Genomic DNA, 17,335 nt, shown 5'->3' with positions numbered 1-17,335 from the left:
TTATAATGAGGTTTTCACTTACAAGATACATTTTAATGAGACGTTTGAAAGTGATTCAGGATGCAAAACAGTTCTTTGTTGTGGGCCACTGCCTCACACATGGCAGGGAGGCTTGTGTCCCTGGCCCCACAGATTAAATATCAGTAGTGAACCCAAACCAGACCATATGACCACCAGGAATGCCCCTCACATTCCCACAAAGCCCCTGTGGCAGTGCCCCCTGGGAGGGGAACACTGCCCACCACTCAACCCCGCTGGGAGCCACCAGGTGGAAGAAGCCAGCAAGGGGCTGGCAGATGAGCCCGTGGTGTCCCAGAACAGGCTCTGGTCCAGTTGGAGAATCCTGCAGTCAAGTCTGGACTGAGAAGTTAGGATTCGAAAGCCCTTGTCTTCCCCAGAATGTAAGTCTCAGGGATCCAGACTGGAAGTGAACACCGAAGTTCCTCATCGGGTGTGCCAGCGTGGCCCTGTGGAGCTCCAGTTGGCTAACCCGGAGGACGTTCTGTCCTCAGCCACCTTTTTCCCCTGCCAGCAAGGTGGCACCTTCTGGAATGGGCTGATGGGCCGACTGCATGGTACTTGGCTGGTCTGCAGGTTAGTGGTGTCAGGCAGTCCGTGGGTCGTGTGCCCCCCTTTAAGAGTCACTCAAAGTCTCAATGTGTCTTAGTGGTTAAGAGTTAACCACAGCAGCATTATTCACAACAGCCACAATAGCCAAAAGAAGCAACCTAGGGGTCCCCCCGTGGGTGAATGGCAAACAAACACGTTGTATATAGATAATGGAATATTATTCAGCCTTAGAAAAGGAAATTCTGATGCACGCTACAATGTGGATGGACCTTAAGGACAGTATGCTAAGCGAAAGAAGTAGTTTAGAAAATACCGCAAAAACCCACTACATAGAGTAGTGAAATTCAGAGAGACAGAAATTGGAATGGTGGTTGCCAGGGGCTGATGTGGGGGAAGAGGGAATGGGGAGCTGTTGTTTCATGGGGACAGAGGTTTCAGCTCTGCATGATGGAAAAGAGCTCAGGAGATGGACGGCGGTGATGGCCACACAACAAAGCGAATGTACTTCATGCCACCGAGTGTACTTCATGCACACTTTAAAATGCTTAAGATGGGTGGCCCTGGGTGGCTCAGTCGGTTAAGCGACTGACTTTGTCTCAGGGCATGATCTCATGGTTCATGGGTTTGAGCCCCGCATCAGGCTCCATGCTGACAGCAGAGAGCCCACTTCGGATCCTCTGTCTCCCTCTCTCTCTGCCCCTCTCCCACTTGCACTGTCTCTCTCAAAAATAAGTAAACATTAAACAAAAATTTTAAATAAAAATCTTAAGATGGTAAATTTTATGCGATGTGTATTTTGCCACACATATAATGTAGATAATAATAAATTAGAGGAAACATAGATAACAAAATTAAGAAAACAAGTAAAAAGCTAAGGCTATGATGGAAAGACTGGGAATCAAGTTCTGGCTCTGCTACTCAGGAGGATATGGTGGATCTTGGCCAAGTTACCCTCTCTAAATCTCAGTTTCCCTATCTGTGAAACAGGAATAATGACTGTACTCTCCCTTTGGGGCCTGATGGAGCTCACTCCAGATGGTGTGTGTAAACCATGGGGCACAGCACCTGCCTGGCATGTTGTCGGTACTCAAGAGGTGTGATTATTATCATGTGTGCAGATTTTTTTTAAGTTTATTTATTTTGAGAGAGACAGAGAGAGCCAGTGGGAGAGAGGCAGAGACAGAGGGAGGAGAGAGAGAACCCCAAGCAGTCTCTGCACTATCAGCACAGAGTGCGATGTGGGGCTTGAACTCACAAATCATGACATCCTGAGCTGAACCGAAATCAAGAGTCAGACACTTAACTGACTGAGCCATCCAGATGCCCTCTGCGTGCAGATTTTACATATCCGCTGCTCATGGAAGCAATCCTCCCCCTCAGACACTCCCAAAGAAGCATTTAGGGCATTTGCCTTAACAGCAAGGTTAGAAGGACACTGACAAAGAATGACTGGGGACCCAGGAGCAGGGGTGGTGGGGTGGTGTGCATGTGTAACTTTCCTGAGCCTTCCTGCCTGTGGGTCAGCATCCTCTGGGGCCACAGCCAAAGGTCCTCAAGGGCACCCAGAGCAACTTTGCTGTATCTAGAGAAAGCCTTTCTTAACTGGCCCCCAGAGGGACACTTCCTAAATTTAAAACTGCCACAATTCCCATTTAGACTCAGAGGGAGAGTTGATCATTGTTGTTCACAGCAGTAAAAGTCCATTTTCTTTTATTTTTGGTTAAACAATAATTTGATTGGAAAATGCTTCCTGGGGCAGTAATTAATGGCTGGTTGGAGGTAAAGCCAAAAGCGTTTCACCCAGAAAGTCATTAGTTACCAGGAAATGCTAGACCTAGAGGGGATTCACCGCTGGTACAAACTCTGAAATTGGTAGGAAGAAAAAGAGAATAAGGAAAATGTAAGCAATTTCTTTTTATGCAGTGAAAAGTTTAAAAATGGAGCGTTGTGTTGCCATAGACACCACTTCTGGCTCTGGGCGGCTCTGGGCGGTCCTCGGTGCCTGCATCCAGCCGCACAGCAATTAGACACGGTTTTCAGCCTGGCGGCTGTGCCTTCCAAGTACCTATAATGAATATCTGCGGCTCCAGGCTCCTGCGGAAATCCTCAAGCCTTGACTTGTCATCGTAATTTCCTTGGGAAGTGTTTCTAATTACACATTTCTTACTGCCTGCCCCAGGTCAAGTCTTCTTGTATACAGTATACGAATTGCATAAAACCACAAAGCAGTGAGGGTACCTACTCCACCCCCTGGAGTGGTCCAAATTGCTATGTGGTTGTTTTTAACCTAGTAGTTAAGCATTGCTGGGTGTAATAGGGCGTCATTTGCATGAGCAAGAACAACATTAAAGGAGCAGCACGCGCCTCATTCTTTATAACTCTGTAGAGGTTTGAATCCATTTCAGCAAGACAGCTATATAATAACAGAACTTCCAACTCTAACACACAGACTGTTTATTTTAACTATTATAGCAGGGTCTTTGAGAAGAGGGACTTAATTATTTTGTGTTGTTCCCTGGGACCTGCCATTTAGGGAACTTCTGGCGGTTGAGTTTCCTGGAGGTGAAAGCATCATTACCTTTGGACTCTCTTGGTTGAGGAAATTCTCCAAGACTTGAGACAACATTCGCCAAATACTTTTAAAGGAAACTGAAGTCAAGTTAAATCTAAATCCAGATGCTACTGTTTGGATGTTAAGTTTTCTTTGAAGTTGAGCGAAATGGAGGCTTCTTTAGCTCTTGAAGAAGGGTCAAAAATGGTTTTCTAAAAGAAGGGTTTCTCTGGACTTGGGCAACCGCATCTCCACAGGAAGGGTCTATGGACACTACCCTCCCCTCCTTGCGTGTGTTTTGGAAGACTGAGAACTTGCAGGAACCAGCGGTACTGACTGATCACCTTGGTGGGGCTGAGGAGTTGGGCTCAGCTGAGCCCCTAGGTAGTGCCCACTGGGAAGGGCTGTTTGTGGCCCCATGTAGCAACTGCTGGCCAATGCAAGAACCTGCCCTGACCCCACTTCCTAAGGAATTTCATAAGGAAGGAGGAGCAGTTGCTGCAAAAAATGACTTTTGCTCTAAGCTTCCTTCTACCCACTGGCTCCTCTTCCTCCCATTCTCTAAATGTTGGGTGCCCAGGGCTCAGTCCCGGACCTCTTTGGTCTACATTTGCTTCTTAAGTGATCTCATCAAATTGCAAAGCCCTAAACAATTACCATCTGTAGTAAGTTGTATTTCCCAGGATTGTCCACAAAAACATTTCCATCCTACGTGCTCTTCTATAATGTAATCTTCACATTCCTCCATCAAGAGAAAGGATCTATATCTACTCACCTCGCCACCTACTTTGAATCTAGACAGGCTGTGACTGACTGTCTTGTAGCCCTTAGAATGGAGTGGAAAGGGTGCTGCATAGCTTTCAAGGCTAAGTTAGGTAAGGTGATGCAGCTTCTGCCTTGTTCATTGGTACACTCACTTATGGAGCCCTGAGCTGCCATGTACATAGTCCAGCCATCCCAAGGCTTCCATGCTGTAAGGAAGCCCAAACCACATAGAGAAGCCATTATGAGTAGTCCAGTTGACCACCTCTGCTCAGGTCCCAGTAACTAGCCAGCCTGAATTGGCAGATTTGTGAATAAAGATGCTTCCATGTGATTCCAAACCCACCTTACGTGTTGCCTCCAGCCTTAAAGTCTTCCAAGCTGAGACCTCATTGTGGCATAGAGACTAAACATTCCTGTTGTGCCCTGCCTAAAATTTTTTTTAAGTTTCTTTATTTATTTTGAGAGGAGGGAGAGGCAGAAAGAGAGAGAGAGAGAGAGAGCAAATCCCAAGTAGGCTCTGTGCAGTCAGCATGGACCCCTATGTGGGACTTGATCTCATGAACTGTGAGATCACGACCTGAGCTGAAACTGATGGTCAGTCACTTAACTGGCTGAGCCACCCAGGCACCCCAGCCCTGGCCTAAATTCTTAACCCATAGATTGGTGGGCAAATGAAATAGCTGTTTTAAGCTAAGTTTTGGGGTCATTTATTACACAGCTATTGTATCTAGAACACCATCTATATGCCATGACTCCCATGTTTGTATCTCCAGCTAAGGCCTCTCAAGGCTCTAGACTCACATTTCCCACTATTTATTTCACTTTTCCACTTGGATATCTAACAGGCTTCTCATAGAACATTCCCAGGATCAAATTAATGACTTATCTTGCCTTGAAAAGCTACTCTTTCCTTAGGTGTTTTCATCTCAATAAATGACACACCATCACTGACCCAATACCTAACTTCTCAGGCTAACAATCTAGATATTATCAGTGACTCCTCTCTTTCCCTTCCAACTCCCATCCAGTCCATCAGCAAATCCCATAAGCTCTACATTCAAAGCATTTCCCAAACAGGACTACTTCTTAACTATTTCACTGCTATAACCCTAACCCAAACCACATCATCTCTGTCCTGGGTTATGGCTAAAGCCTTTAACCTATTGTTCTTCCTACCTCCACACCTGATCTGTTGTCCCTTTCCCCCCAGTCAAGTCTCCAGAAGCCACAATAATCATCTCAGATGTAAATGACATCATAAGCTCCAACTCTTCCTTGTTCACTTGTCTGGCTGTTGACCAGGAATCTGGTTGGCGCTATTGACCAGGAATCTGTGTGGCCTTTGTGTGGCCTGGAATTTCTCACAATATGGTGGTTGTGTTCAGAGTGCAAGTGTCCCAAAAAAGAGAAGGAGAGCCAGCCAGGAGTGCTTTTTAGGCCTCAGCCTTGGATGTCATGCCACAGCACTTCTGCCACATTCTACTGGTTGAGGCAATTATGGAGATCCACCCAGGTTCAATGGCAGGGAAAAGAGACTCCACCTCTCATTGAAGCCTGTTACAGTCACCTTCTAAGAAGAGCATGTGAGATGGGATATATATTAGTGCAGCCATCTTTGGAAAGTACAGTCTGCCACACCATTTGAAAAGATTTAACTATGTAACAAAGAAAATTGTCTACACCCCCCCCCCCCCAAATACCAGAAGCAAATTGTAAATACAAAAGGCAGTATAAAGACATGCCAACTCTCTTCACTGAGCCCCTCCTCTGGGCATTGTGGGTTGGAAGCCTTTTTTTATAGTACTACAGGGAGAGATTGGGTCAACCGCGCCTGTTTCTTCTTCTCTTTAAGGGCAGGAGGAAGAGTGTTCTCTCCTTCATTTCTACCTGTAAAGCTCACTTCAGATGCCATTTTCTCTACAAGCCCTCCCTGATCCCCATCATGTGAGCAATGAGAGTTTTTACCCATCTCACGGGCTACTTCTACTTTCTCCCTTGTACTGCAGTTACTCACTTGTCTCTTATAAATCTTGCCTCTCCAAGGGTGCCTGGGTGGCTCAGTCAGTTAAGCATCTGACTTGGGTTCAGGTCATGATCTCACCACTCACTCGTGGGTTCAAGCCCTGTGTTTGGCTCTGTGCTGACAGCTCAGAGCCTGGAGCCTGCTTCGGATTCTGTATCTCCCTCTCTCTCTCTGCTTCTCTCCCACTTTCTCTCTCTCAAAAATAAATAAACATTAAAAAAAAAGTTGAGGGGTGCCTGGGTGGCTCAGTTGGTTAGGTGATTGACTTCAGCTCAGGTCATGATCTCACAGTTTGTGAGTTCGAGCCCTGTGTTGGGCTCTGTGCTGACAGCTCAGAGCCTGGAGCCTACTTCAGATTCTGTGTCTCCTCTCTCTCTACCCCTTCCCTGCTCACGCTCTGTGTCTCTATCTGTCAATGATAAATAAGTGTTAAAAAAAATTAAAAAAAAGTTGAAACCTTGCCTCTTTAATCCCCTCAAGAGTGTATTGAACTTTAAATTTTCAGTGTTCCTGGGTGGCTCAGTTGGTTAAGCGGCTGACTTTGACTCAGGTCATGATGTCGTGGTCCGTGAGTTCGAGCCCCGCATCGGGCTCTGTGCTGACCGCTCAGAGCCTGGAGCCTGTTTCAGATTCTGTGTCTCCCTCTCTCTGACCCTCCCCCATTCATGCTCTGTCTCTCTCTGTCTCAAAAATAAATAAACGTAAAAAAAAAAAAATTAAACAAAATTTTTTTCAAGGGTCAGGGAGTTTTAAAAATTCCTCCAGTTCCCTTCCTGCCCTGGTCTCTGTACTTGTCACATGTGCTAATTATTCAGTTATTTGCTGGGAAAATTCACAAAGAAGCAGTTGCATACAGGTGTCTGATTCATTTACATTTGGAATGCAGTGGGTGCTCAGTTAAAACATGTTTTTATTTTTATTATTTTTTTTTTTAATTTTTTTAATGTTTATTTTTGAGACAGAGACAGAGCATGAATGGGGGAGGGGCAGAGAGAGAGGGAGACACAGAATCGGAAGCAGGCTCCAGGCTCTGAGCCATCAGCCCAGAGCCTGACGCGGGGCTTGAACTCATGAACCATGAGATCGTGACCTGAGCTGAAGTCGGACGCTCAACAAACTGAGCCACCCAGGCGCCCCTAAAACATGTTTTTAGTGAATGGACTGTAATCGACTAAACGCAGGACACTTAAGGGGGAAGTAAGAAAAAGAGCTGGTCCTGGCCTTCACAATAATGGAGGAGCTATTAAGACAGTAGCACATGGCTATGATTTATTGACAAAAGTCTGTGGGACTTAGAGAAAGCTTTTTAAGCCTATACAACCAAAGTCAGAAAACAAAAGGGAAGATTAATATAGTTTCTACTGCATAAAACATGAAAACAAAACACTTCTGTACATTAAAAAAAAAAATCACAAATACAATTAAGGCAAACAGCAAGCCAGGGAAAACTTGCCAATATGTTAACAAAGGGTTACTGGGGCACCTGGGTGACTCAGTTAATTGAGCATCCAAGTCTTGATATTGGCTCAGGTCATGATCCCAGGGTTGTGGGATTGAGCCCTGCATCAGGCTCCTGGCTGAGCTTGGAGCCTGGTTAAGATTCTCTCTCTCTCTCTCTCTCTCTCTCTCTCTCTCTCTCCCCCTCTCCCTCTGCCCCTCTCCCCACCTCTTGTGCCCTCTCTCTCTAAAATAGAAAAAAGGGGGGGGTTACTATCCTTAATATTTGAAAAGGTCTTCTATATCAGTAATAAAAAGACAAGTATTGCAACAAAAAAAAAACCCTAAAGAAAGCATATAAATAGTCAAAACAAAAATAAAAATATAAATGGTTAATAAACACAGTGAAAAAAGCCCTTCAATGTCATTAATAATCATGTAAATTCATAGTAAAAACACAGTGAAGTCACGTTTTTCTTTTATCAAATTGGCAAAGTATTTTTATTAAAATAACTTGCAATGTTGGCAAGACTAGGAAGACTGAAAATTGATGTTTAAACTGCATGTCAGTGGGGTGCCTGGGTGGCTCAGTCGGTTATACATCCGACTTTGGCTCAGGTCATGATCTCATGGTCTGTGAGTTTGAGCTCCGCATCAGGCTCTGTGCCGACAGCTCAGAGCCTGGAGCCTGCTTTGGATTCTGTTTCCCTTGCTCTCTGCCCCTCCCCCACTCTCTCTCTCTCAAAAATAAACAAACAGTAAAAAAAAATTTTTTTAAATAAATAAAGTTGTATGTCCAAAACCTTTAAAATGGGCGTGTTCTGCGACCTGGAATTTCAACATCCCCTAACTTACGCCAAAGGACATATTGCTGAGGTTTATACAAAAATGCCTCAGAAGAATTAATTTTAATAGCAGAAAATTGGGATTCATGTCCAGCAATGGGGATTAATTTAAATTGGTTAAATAAATCATAGTACTCCTTTCATGTAACCATTTCAAATCGCCATTTCAAATGCTGATATGAGATAGTATTGAATAAAGAGGGAACATATCCATGTTCTATAGTTAATTTAAAAAATCAGTTTAGGGGCGCCTGTGTGGCTCAGTCAGTTCAGCGTCTGACTTCGGCTCAGGTCATGATCTCTGGCTCGTGGGTTCAGGCCCTACATTGGGCTCATTGCTGTCAGAGATCCTCTGTCCTGCTTTGGATCCTCTGTCTCCAGCTCTCTCTGCTTCTCCCCTGCTTTCCCTCTCTCTCTCATTCTCTCTCAAAATAAATATATAAACTAAAAAAAAAAAAAAAAAATTATCTAGCAAATGTAGAGTCATTTTATTTTTCATTACATATATATTCCATAAACATAAACATGCATAAAAGCAGCCTAGAAGGATTCACCACCAAAAATTTTAGGATTCTGAGATTTTCTTTTTTCAGATCTCTTTTTTGTGTTTTTAAACTTTCTACACAAACATTCTTTTCTATTCAGGGGAAAAAAATACCATTATTTCTTGTAAGTGGTGTGGAAGTGCCCCTGAAATCTAGATGGGAATGCGAGTTCTAGCTGTTTCCCTTGAAAACATCTCTAGGCCCCACGGGCACACATCAACAACAGCCTGTTCTCTCCCGAGGGTCGAGTTGGGGTGGGAGGAATTTGGGTGAATGTTTGCACTTGCTGCTGGTTCTGCAGTAAATCTTGAAGACTGTGGGAATAGGTGCTTAGCATTCCCCAGGGTTGGAGAATGTGGTTGAGGTTCTCTGTCCTTCAGTCTCCATCATGCAGAAAGATCTGTGAGTGAGGGGTTTCGGAATTGAAACGCCACTCCACGGGAGCTTTTTGGTTTCACCCAAAAGTGATTCGCTTTATTTGCTTTATTTCCCCCCGCAGAAATAAGGGGATGATAGAATTAGTTCTTGCACTGAGCGTGGGGGTGGAGGTTAAGCAAATTACATTTCTGCAGCAAAGTAAAAATGAGATGGGTGTGAGCATTGGAGCAGAAGAGGGAAACAAAGTTGCCTTATTTTCCCCTTTATTTAGCTCCCAGTTTTATGAGGGTACACAAAAATCACACAAAGAAATCTGATGGGAATAGTCCCTAAAACTAAAAAGTAACATAAACCAATGGTTTAGCCTTCATAAATTCCTCTGACTCTATTTCCAAATTTAATTCTACATAAAACTATTCCATGCCACTTTGGGGACCACTAAAACCAGTGAATATTATGGAACAAAAAAAGGGAGAAAGTTTTTAAAAATACGTTTGTTCAGATGCCTGCATCAAATATTAAAAACCTGTCAGTTCACAACGGAGAATACTCACCTGCCCATAGATATAAGCAAAAACATTTCCTTTGCCTGAGAAGTATTTTTTTCCATTTTATTGCTTTTTAATTTTTAGTATTTTTAAAAAATGTTTATCCATCTATCTTGAAAAAGAGAGAGAGAAAGCATGTGAGTGATTGAGGGAGGGGCAGAGAGAGAGGGAGAGAGAGAATCCCAACTGCTGTCAACTTGGAACCTGACTCGGGGCTCAATCTCACAATCGCATGAGATCATGACCTGAGCTGAAACCAAGAGTGGCACCCTTATCCAACTGAGCCACCCAGGCACCCCATTTTATTATTGCTATCAGAAGTATAGGAAATGGCTTAAAACACACTGGTGGTTTAGCTTTTTATGAGATTTCTTTAAAAAATTTTTTTTAATGTTTATTTATTTTTGAAAGAGAGAGTCAGAGCACAAGCAGGAGAGTCAGAGCACAGGGCAGGGAGAAAGGGAGACACAGAATCAGAAGCAGGCTTCAGGCTCTGAGCTGTCAGCATGGAGCCTGATGGGGGCTCAAACCTATGAACCACGAGATCATGACCTGAGCCGAAGTTGGACGCTTAACTGACTGAAACACCCAGGCACCCCTTTATGAGGTTTCTTTTTGATTCAACAAGTTTTGAATGACATAAATGAGCTTTGCACAGATGCTTCTAGAAAGTTTATGGCTCATCCCAGAGGTTCCCAGAGAACGGCTGTCTCCACATCACACCTCATGGGACCCCTGGCCCAGGACAGCAAAGGTAAAGGAGGCTGTAATTCTCTCTCAACCTTCTCCAGATTTGGAACTTGGAAGGGCCACAGAAAACAATGAATTCAGTGACACATCTGATTGGCAGCTTCCCTGTGCCAGCAACCATGCTTGCTAGGGACCAGGGCTATTGTGGCATGTTCAAGCCCTTGACCTGCTGGAGTTTATAGCTGGCGGTGAGCACAGAGCCAAGGAGGGGACATTTATTTAATAGGCTTCTGTGTGTTTCTGTTCTTATTTTACTCTCGGACAAGCTGGTGAAGGCAATGGTTTTCAACAACCTATCTGATCCTACTATTTGTACGTTTAACGGAATTATCTCTAGAAATGCTAAAGGACAATCTAATAACCATACAAAGCCTCCCAGCTCTCTTTCTCTCTCTAAACATAGTTCACATGTCCTGCCTGTCCTCAGCTGTCCCCTGAATCTCTGTCCTTCTTTTCCTCCACACATGCCCCAGATTTCCCCCATCTCAGCCTACTCTGGTGTTTCTCTCCCTCCTTTTTCTCATTCTTTCCCAATGGATTTTTCCTTCATCCTATACTTGCTCTCTGTTCTTCTCTGTAGAAGTCAAATCAGCCTACCTTGGCCCTTCTTCTTTTCCTCCCTTACCCTAACCCTGCAGCAAAAGGCCCAGAATCTACCAGGAAAGGCAGAATTCTCCCCGTTGGGTGTGAAAGCTAAGATTTAGGCACAGTTTACTCCCTCAACAGATAGGACTTAGAGTACATCACTCACCCGCGTAGTGGAACCAATCTTCAAAATTCCTCATCCCAAAGTTTGGGCCATTCCCAAAGTACAAAGGGAGGCCCTCAGGGACGGCTTTGGGTGGATGAGGAACAGAATTACGTCATATGTATGGATAGCCACATCCTCTCAGGGTGGTGTCCAGGCCTCGGACAGGAAATAGCCTTTCTCCCAGGAAGCTCCCTGTGGTGTGTGTCTCAGGAGAATGTCACCATTCTTGTCCTCAGAGGCCTGCTCTGCACAGAGCTGGGGAGGGTGGAGGGACGGGGGTCGTTCACTCTTTCCTGTGAGTGGCTCCCCTTTAGCAGTGTGAGGCCCGCACTGGCTGCACAGTTCCTGTATTTCTCATGGTGCTTGCTTGGAGGTCTTGAGGGGAATAACTGTGACATCTGCTCTTGGAGTGTTTCCCAGGCCTGCTGGGGTTCAAAGCCCTCATCTGTTCCAGGGACTTTAGCTTCTGGTTCCTCCTACCACTTCTCACAGATGCTTCAGGGGGGACCTATAACCAAAGCTTAAAACTCAGGTTGCTGAGTGGCCCCTGGGTGGCTCAGTCGGTTAAGCATCTGAGTCTTGATTTTGGCTCAGATCATGCTGTCACAGTTCCTGAGTTCAAGCCCCACATTTAACTCTGTGTTGACAGCTCTGAGGCTGCTTAGGATTCTCTATCTCCCTCTCTCTCTCTGCCCCTCCCCAACTCATGCACACGTGTGCTCTCTCTCTCTCTTTCAAATAAATTAATAAACATTAAAAAAAAAACAACCTCAAGTTGTTATACATCTGGAAGAGTCAAAAGCTCTGGCAGATGGAAGTATTTCAAAGGCTCTGAGAAAAGGGTATCCCAAAATGTATTTGTAAATATACGATCATAGTCTTCTCAAAGTGACTGTTTTAAGAAATTCAATGACAACCACTTTAGATGAGAATCTGTGAGACATATTTGGGAGTGTGGAGTGGAGGACAGCAAGAGCAGGAAGGAAGGAGACTTTGGGGTTTCTATAGAAACAGTTTGAGGGAGGGGTGTCTGGGTGGCTCAGTCAGCTGAGTGTGTGACTTCAGCTTAGGTCATGATCTCATGGGTCGTGGGTTTGAGCCCCACATCAGGCTCTGTGCTGACAGCTCAGAGCCTGGAGATTGGTTCAGATTCGGTGTCTCCCTCTCTCTCTGCCCCTCCTCTCCCCCTCAAAAATAAATAAACATTAAAATCTTAAAAGAAAGAAAGAAAGAAAGAAAGAAAGAAAGAAAGAAAGAAAGAGTTCAAGGGTAATGGGGTCTTCTCCCCCTTGCTCCCTCTTGGGTAGGCCTTTCTGATTTTGCTGGACCCATCGGAGTCAGAACTCCACTTTCTTTTGAAAGAGAGAAAGAGAGAGAGTAAGAGAGGGAGGGGCAGAGAGAGGGAGAGACAGGATCCCAAGCAGGTTCTGGGCTGCCAACACAGAGCTCAACAGGAAACATAAGTCATGACCTGAGCTGAGATCAAGAGTCAAGCACTTAACTGACTGAGCCACCCAGGTCCCCCTGATCTATTTTTAGCACACTGACCAATCAATAGATAATTGACTCACAAGAGCCAGAAGGGAAGGTAAGCTGAAGGAGGCTTCTAGAAAGCAATACTACCTAAAACAAAGCCATTTCTCATGGCTGTGAATGCTGTCATCTGCTGGCAAGCTTCTCAGGTGAAATTAGAGGCATTGAAGCAAAAAGAAGGGAGTTATGGGGTTTGTTCCCTTCCATACCGAATCAACAAAAGTAACAAACCTCGTGTGATTACAATAAAAATATATACTTGGTCTTTGTCACCTGTTTCTGACACAGATCTCCTAAATCCATTGTAATATCCTGGATAATAGGAGCTTCTTTTGTTCTAATTAGGCTACTCGTGGCTGGCCCCTAGGTAACTGCAAGATGGGGGCTAATCTCCAGATAGATCAAGCCATGATTAGAGAGTTGGACCTCTTGGGAGGGAGAGGGACTAGAGATTGAGTCCAACCACCAGCGACCAATGGCTTAATTGATCATGCCTGCCTGTGCAATGACAGCTCCATAAACCCCCCTAAACACTGGGTTTGGAGAGCTGCTGGGCTGGTGAATGTGGGGAGCTGGGAGAGTGACATCAGAGAGAGCACTGAAGGCCCAGTCCCTCCCCTATGCCTTTCCCTGTGTGTCTCTTCCATTTAGCTGTTCCTGAGTTGAATCCTTTATAATAAATCAGAAATAGCAGGTAAAGTGTTTTCCTGGGTTCTGTGAACAGTTCTGGCAAATTTTCAAACCTGAGGAGGGGATTGTGAAAACCTTGAGTTTATAACCAACTGGTCAGAAGTATCAGCAGTAAACTGGGACTTGTGGCTGGCATCTGAATGGGTGACAGTCTTGTGGGTTTGAGCCCTTAAAGCGGTAGGCTCTGTACCAATTCTGGGTGGTGAGTGTCAGAACTGAATTGAACTGTATGACACCCAGTCAGTGTCCAGAGAGTTGGAGAATCGGTTGATGTGGAGGGAAAAAAAACCTTCACCTGGTGTAAGAAGTGGTGTGAGTGAAAACGTGTTACAAGTGTCCTTTTTTAAGGACTGAGAATTCCACAACACCGAAAAAATTAGCACTAAGGGTGAGAATGGAACGGAAGAGGGACATTTAATACACTTTTGGCTGTGTTTCTGTTCTTCTTTCGCTCTTGGACAAGCTGTTTAAAAAACAGTTTTAAGCAGCCTTTTTGATAAAACTATTTGTTTAGGGGTGCCTGGGTGGCTCAGTCGGTTAAACATCTGACTCTTGATTTCAGCTCAGGTCATGATCTCACGGTCGGAGCCTGCTTGGGATTCTCTCTCTCTCTCTGCCTCTCTCTCTCTCAAAATAAATAAAGAAACTTAAAAAACTTATTTGTTCGGGTGCCTAGGTGGCTCAGCCAGTTAAGCCTCCAACTTTGGCTCAGGTCATGACTTCACGGTTCATGAGTTCGAGCCCTGCGTCAGGCTCTGTGCTGACAGCTCAGCACCTGGAGCTTGCTTTGGATTCTGTGTGTCCCTCTGTGACCCTCCCCCATTTGCACTCTGTCTCTCTCTCTCTCTTAAAAATTAACAAGCATTAAAAAAATTATTTGTTCATTTGGTTTTTGGGGGTATTGTTTTGTTTGGTTAAGACAAATGAAAGCTACCTGAGACACAGTGTTGAGTATCAGGTAGCTGATATTTGCAGTATTGTGCCTGGCCCATCCGCAGTGGGAAGGACTCAGCAGGCTGAGGTCCAGAAGTGACCTGTTGGCTATATTAGTGCTGCTGGACAAACAGCTGGGCCAGAGACAACACACTTAAGGAATGTTTTCTCAGCCTGGCCCAGGGAGGCCGCACATCTGTCCTGGCCTGTTGACCTGCTTTCTGCAGCCAACACGGGAGACGGGGCCAGAAGAGGCGATGCCATAAATTAATGATATGTGCATAACGTTCAAAGCGCTTCACATACTTCATGCTATGTAAAATTAACGTTGTGCTTACAATTTGTTTCTTAGAATCTAAGTGTGTCCACTTTACAAAGATGAATCTGTAACACATTCTCTAAACATAGCCCAAGAATTTTAAGAGACCAAAATAAGATTTTTAGGCAGAAACACCCTTGCTTTCAATGAGTAACATGCCACATGCTTGGGGTTTGAATAAGCTTGAACTTCATAGTTCATTTTAATATTTGTCTTTGATCAGCTTTTTGCTAACGATCTATCAAGACAAATTTGAGCGACTCCTTGGAAAACACTTCATGCACAATGCACTGTGCTAGAGGCATTATCTCACGCCCTATTCAGGCTCTGTGGAAGATAACAGTACTCCTTTCAGTTTAGTGTTCAGAAGAAATCCCTTCACCAATTTATATTAGTATTAGCAATTTTGAATCTATTAAAATGTGGAACAGAATAAGATTGAAAGTTCAGAATAGAGAGCTGAGTACAGTCTTTCTAAAAACTCAGTTACCAATACACTAAAGTGATGTGTCCAACCTATGGTCTTCCTAGAAATTGTCTAGAAAACTGTCTTCACAGAAACTCTGTAGTAGTCCCTCGTGCCCGAGTGTTTTATGCCAAACAGTAGTATGTGAACAATATCAACTGCTTTGAGGCTCCAGTGTTTCCCACGGAGCACAGGCTGTTGTTATCAAATGTCTGTATGTTGTGAAATGTTTACAGCTTCTCAAAAGCTCTTCATTAAGAGAAATGTGCTCCAGCAAGTATACCAAAAGCAACAACAGCCACATTCTCTCTCTCTCTCTCTCTCTCTCTCTCTCTCTCACACACACACACACACACACACACTTCAAAAATTCAGAACATTCATGCCTGTGTCAACATGATTTCAGATAAGCACCAACCAAGAACCCAAACACGGTGTTGGCAAAGCTAGCAAATAAAGAGAAACACAGTGTTCTGCTGGCCCTCACCTCATCTGCCTCCAAGGGGACTATATTTTAAAGCATTTTTTTAAAGTTTTATTTATTAAGTAATCTCTACACCCAACTTGGGACTCAAACCCATGATCCTAAGATCAAGAGTCACATGCTCTTCGGACTAAGCCAGCCAGGTGCCCCTTGATACGTTTTATTATATAGCCAACCCCATCCTATTTGTGTCTATTTGGGCATTTTACTAGGAAGTACTGTTTCTAATTTTTAGAAGAAAAAATATCTTTCCTTAATTACAAGGCTGTGGATGTCAGAAACTTAATCAAGTTACAAAAGATGTATGATAGTTTTTGAAAATCACATTGAGAAGGGGCACCCCTGGGGGGCTCAGTCAGTGGTTAAGTGGCCAGCCCTTGATTTCGGCTCAAGTCATGATCTCGTAGTTAGTGGGTTCCATCCCTGTGTTGGGGATCCGCCATCAGCGCAAGCCTGCTGGGGATTCTCTGTCTCCCTCTCTCTCTGCCCCTCCCTTGCTCGCCCACTCTCTCTTCACATAAATAAACTTAAAAAGCAATCATATCGAGAAGGAACATGATTTGCTATGTTTTATTTTAAGTTTATTTTTATGTATTTCGAGAGAGACATAGAGAGCAGTGGCGGGGCGGTGGGGCAGGGGTGGGTAGTGTGTGCAGAGACAGGGAGACGGAATCCCAAACAGGTTCTGCACTGTTAGCGCAGAGCCCAATGTGGGACTCGAACTTCTGAACCACGAGATCATGACCTGAACCAAAATCAAGAGTCGAACGCTTAACTGACTGAGCCACTCAGTACCCCCCGATGATTTATTCTAGGCTACCATGAGTAGTAGCACCCCAACATATACGTGAATTACACAGCAGGTTTATTTTGGCCACAGTTTGTCTCATAGCTCTTTATAGATTTATCAACTCTTGGTGGAGAGTTTGATGGATCAAAGCTTTTCAAGCTGGTTCCAGATACCATACTGCTACTGATTCAGTTACCAGCATTTCAGTAAATATTATTTGAAAGCATCCCAGCCCATCATTCACAATACATTTATTTTTTTTTAATTTTTTTTTAACGTTTATTTATTTTTGAGACAGAGAGAGACAGAGCATGAACGGGGGAGGGGCAGAGAGAGAGGGAGACACAGAATCGGAAGCAGGCTCCAGGCTCTGAGCCATTAGCCCAGAGCCCGACGCAGGGCTTGAACTCACAGACCGCGAGATCGTGACCTGAGCTGAAGTCGGACGCTTAACCGACTGAGCCACCCAGGCGCCCCCACAATACATTTAAGTGAATCTCTCTGTCAGGTTTGGTACCCATTTCCAGAAAATCAAAAAGTGAGTAAATAAAAAGGAATCTATCCTTAGAGAGAAAAAGAGAACATTTGCACGCAAACTTCTCCCTTGGATTTGATTACATGAAAGCACCCAGAGGCCATGAATTTGGTTCATAGTGAGACACTGTGCTCATTCCCTTTCTTGGGAATGTATCTGGGCTGTTTGTCCAAGGGTGGCCAGTGACACTTCCCTGTATGAGGCCAAGGCGTTGGGGCGTTTGGCCAAGAGAGGTGAGAGATGGGAGGCCAGAGAGCAAAGAGGCCTGAGGGCCCCAGCAGCAGTGAGTTGGTGACAGGTGTGCCATGGAAGGTGAGGGCCCAGGACTACCTCAATAGGAAGGCCACCTGCCAGCCAGGAGAGGTGTTTGAGTTGACATCCTAAACCAAGACATGGCCAATGGATGAGGCCTTAGTTCTTTT

This window comes from Panthera leo, chromosome D3, assembly GCF_018350215.1.
Source record: "Panthera leo isolate Ple1 chromosome D3, P.leo_Ple1_pat1.1, whole genome shotgun sequence".
Lineage (NCBI taxonomy): Eukaryota > Metazoa > Chordata > Mammalia > Carnivora > Felidae > Panthera > Panthera leo.
Note: the sequence above shows the minus strand (reverse complement) of the source record.